Source organism: Mus pahari, chromosome 21 (assembly GCF_900095145.1).
Source record: "Mus pahari chromosome 21, PAHARI_EIJ_v1.1, whole genome shotgun sequence".
Taxonomy (NCBI): Eukaryota; Metazoa; Chordata; class Mammalia; order Rodentia; family Muridae; genus Mus; species Mus pahari.
The window spans coordinates 20,712,142-20,716,729 of NC_034610.1; positions in this window are offsets into that span (position 1 = coordinate 20,712,142).

Sequence of the window (4,588 nt, forward strand, 5' to 3'; positions counted from 1 at the left end):
AGAGCAGTCAGTGCTCTTAACCACTGAGCCATCTCTCCAGTCCTCTTTGGCTTTTTCTTTTATGTTGTTTTGTGTATTCTGATTTGTTTATTGTATTGTATTGTATTACTATCCCTTAAATGATGTTTTCTAAGGAGAGACAGGAAGGGAGTGGATCTGGATGAAAAGGGAGGTGGGGAGGAACTTGGAGGAGTAGGGGGAGGGGACACCATAATCAGATATAGTGTATGAAAAAAATCTATAAAAAATAGAATAAAATAAAAAATATCTGACAAACAAATAAATAAGTAATAGGAAGCCAGTAGATGGCTCAGTGGTAAAAGCACTTGAAGCCAAGCCAAGAGACCTGGATTTGTTCCTTGGGACTCACAGTGGAGAGAGAACCAGCTCCCGCAGACCTGCTGACCTCCACGACTTTGCTCACACACACACTTACACACACTCGCATACACTCACACGCACACACTCACACATACACAGGCCAGGCGGTGATGGCACACACCTTTAATCTCAGCACTCTGAATGGAGAGGCAGGAAGATCTCTGTGAATTTGAGGCCAGCCTAGTCTAAAGAGCGAGTTCCAGGACAGCCAAGGGTACATGGAGAAACCCTGTCTTGAAAAATCAATAGATGATAGATAGATAGATAGATAGATAGATAATTTAAAATAGGAATAAATGTAAAAGTAACAACAGAAAACTTTGAGCATGAAGAACACACTGCCCCTGTCACCAAGTCCTTACGTAGACACCTCAGCTGGCAGGAGGCGCAGCAGCCCAGCTGAGTCCCATTCAGACCACTCTTCAGCCCGAGCAGCCACTCAGGCCTCTCATTAGCTACTAATTGCAGCTTGTGCAGGCTCCCCTGGGGCCGTTGCTGGGATCCCACCTGTTGACAAGATGTAGTGGCCCCAGAAGGACACAGCCATCTGTTGATTATGCCGCTAATGATGTGCTCACTGCGCAACAGTAGTTCCTTTCAACATATAAAGCCCATCTGTCCAGACTCCATCACCGAATCCTACTTGACACTGTAATGGCATAGGCAGGCTTTCAGCAAGAGAGCACCAGGCAATGGGGGTACAGTTTCAATGTCACCAGCACCACTGCAAAGGCTTCCTACAAAAGGCTATTTATATTATTATTGATGCCACCCGAACCCACAATATAGGACACACTTATAATGGTGGGGCCCACCTCTCACAATGAGCCCAGCACCTAGTGGGGCCTTTCCCATGGGGGAAGGGAGGGACACAATGAAGCACATTGGCCTTACATCCACCCAGACAAGAACGGTGACTCTATTACCTTCAGGAACCAAGGCTGATTCACCCTCAACTTACTGAGTGGCAAAGAGGTCTCTGCTGGCCACTGTAACAAAATCCTCAAGTAACCACGAAGATGCACACACACACACACACACACACACACACACACATGGCGCATGAAACCTGTGTACTCAGCACTCAGCCCCAGTAAAGGCAGGAGGTAGCACAAGTTCAAGACTAGCCTCAGCTACAGTGAGTTTAAGGCTAGCCTCAGCTATAGTGAGTTTGAGGCTAGTCTGAGCTACATAAAACCTTGTCTCAAAGAGGAAGGAAGGGTGGCAGACAGGCAGGTGATAAGTACTAGAGACTCAGTCCACCATCCCTTGGCCCTGTCACCTTCATGCCTACTGTGTGTGTGATCACATGGTAGCTGTGCCCCTCATAGCACCTGGGAAGCAGAAAAAGGAAGGGGCCCAGATTCCTTGCCAGAGCATGCCTAGCAACCAACTCACCACATACCCTATCCTGAGCGGACAGCAGCCCCAAGGGCATCTCTGAAAGCGACATGTCTGAAGGCTCCATGCAGCCAATCTGTAACACGTGGACTTTAAAGGAACATTCAAGACCCAAACCACATCAGCCACACACATACACAAATAAATCAAACTAGTGCCACCTCACAAAGAACATGGAGGAAGATCAGATGAGGGTCGCTTCACCTTCTGGAGGACCTGAGGCTGACTCCAGGCACATCGCCTGTCCTGAACTTGGACTTGCCTGATCCCGTCACAGGACACCTCCAGTCCCACATTTGACACAGGTAAAATAGGTTATCCCCAACCCACCCACCAATTTGCGTGGCAGCTCTTGGGACCCAAACTCAATAGTTGGATGATGCTCCTAACAGGTGAGGGTGAGACTCTGGTTGAGGAACCTCCTTGGACACAGGCTCCCTCACGTGGCGCCGGGAAGCCATGTATCCTTTGGGCCCTGGAGGCCACAGATGAGGGTAGCTTGAAGGGGTAACTCCCACTTGTCTTTTCTGAATTTTCTAGCATAGTATCTTCAAACATAGCATGGGAGGCAACTTTGGGAAACACAGGGTTGAAACCAGACACACTTTCCTCACCCACTGTTTCTCCCCCCCCCCAAAAAAATTACTCACCCCACAATAACCTTATCTATGTCTGTCTGTCTGCCTATCTATCTATCTATCTATCTATCTATCTATCTATCTATCTTGTGGCAGGGTCGCATGTATGATAACCTCGTATGGCCTCAATCTTGCTACATAGCTTAGCATTGACCTTGAAATTCGGATCCTCCCACCTCCACCTCCCAAGTGCTAGGATGATATGTCTGGTCTATGCAGTACCAGGCATCGAACCCAGGGTTTTGTAGCTGGTAGGCAAACGCTGTCAACTGAGGTAATATCTAACAAAACAGTGGGGGTTTGGAGACCACGTCTTGCTAAGCTGCTCAGGCTCACCTCATGCCCGCCCCCCTTTTCAGCCACCTGAGCATGGAGGCTGCCTGTGAGTGTACTGCCCGGCTCTACCCCACTGCAAGAGCATTTCATACCCATACTAGGAGCCAATCACACTGGCGCTAGCCAGCCCTCAGCTCTAAGAGGCTTCCTCCCGCTTCCCGTTGGTTCTAGATTGCTTTTCTGTAGCTGTAATAAAACATCATGACCAGAAAGAAGCAAAGAGTTTATTGCATCTTACAGATTAGGACCGGAGCAAGAGCTCAAGGAAGAACCTAGAAACGGAAGCAGGGGTCATGAAAGAAAACTCCAGCTCTCTTTCCAAGGTTTTCTCAGCCTGCTTTCCTTTTCTTTTTCTTTTTTTTTTTTTACTTTTCTCTTTCTCTTTCTCTTTCTCTTTCTTTTTCTTTTTCTTTTTGAGACAAGGTTTCTCTGTGCAGCCCTGGCTGTCCTGGAACTCACTTTGTAGACCAGGCTGGCCTCGAACTCAGAAATCCACCTGCCTCTGCCTCCCAAGTGCTGGGATTAAAGGCGTGCGCCACCACTGCTCAGCTCAGCCCACTTTCTTATACAACCCCGGAGTGGAACTGCTCACAGTGAGCTGGGCCCTTCCACATCAATCATTAATAAAGAAATACCTGCAGGAAGTGATGGTGCACACCTTTAATCCCAGCACTTAGGAGGCAGAGGCAGGTGAATCTCTGTGAGTTCGATGCCAGCCTGGTCTGCAGAGCAGCCAGGGCTCAGTTACACAGAGAAACCCTGTCTCGAAAATCCAAAAATAAATGAATGAATTAATAATTAAATAAATACTGAAATAAAGACCCCACATATATGACCATGGGCCATTCTGATGGAAGCACGTCTGCAGCTAAGAATTCCACTTCCCAGTTGACTCTAGTTTGTGCCAAGTTGAAGACCAGCCCTAGCTAGCACCTGTTCCCACAAGGTTCGATGACTTCAGAGGTCTCCAGGTGATCTTTGACTATTGGCAGGAGAGGTTCAGAGACGCATAGAGGTAAGGTGGGTCATGTAAAAGACAAAGGCTGGAAATAGGTGTTCACAGACCCAGACCACCAGGACCCCCGAGAAGTGAGAAGAGGTGGGAAAGCTCTCTCTGAACCCTGAGGAGGGCCAGAAGCACCGCACTGCCACGAAGGCCAGGCTTTCGTCTCCAGAGGTGTAAAAGAAATTCCCATTGTTCCGAGCACCCAGCTGTGGGCATCTGTCATGGCAGCCTCTGGGTCCGAGCACAAGGCATGTCCTCACAGAAGGTCAAAGTGGTATAGTCGAGATAGTCCAGGAGGGAGGCGGGGCTATGGGCAAGCCTCAGTGAGCACTACATGGCAGTAGAAAGTAGCTGCTTCCCCCACATGGGTGGCAAATTGGTACCAGTGGGCAAAGAGGGTCTATGAGCATCAGGGGTAGACAGAGCTGGCCCCGGAAGCACAGTGTCACAGCGGCTGAGGCCCTTCTGCTTTCTCCCGGTGTCCCTGTCTGGCCCCTGTGTCCTCCCTTCCCCTCCCTGACGTCTGTAAACCCTACAGCTCTCAAAGTCTAGCTTAGGGCCATGCACAGGGGAAGCACACAGTAAATACTAGCTAATGATGATGATGAAACAATTTGCAAAATAGTAGCCTGGGGACCTGGAGGTGTGACATCTGCACTGAGCCAGAGCCCTCAGGGAAATGAGTTAATGAAAGATGTCTGAGGGGTGCCCAACCACCTCTGCCTGTGTGTGCACATGAGTGTGTGTGTGTGTGTGTGTGTGTGTGTGTGTGTGTGTGTGAGAGAGAGAGAGAGAGAGAGAGAGAGAGAGAGAGAGAGAGAGAGAG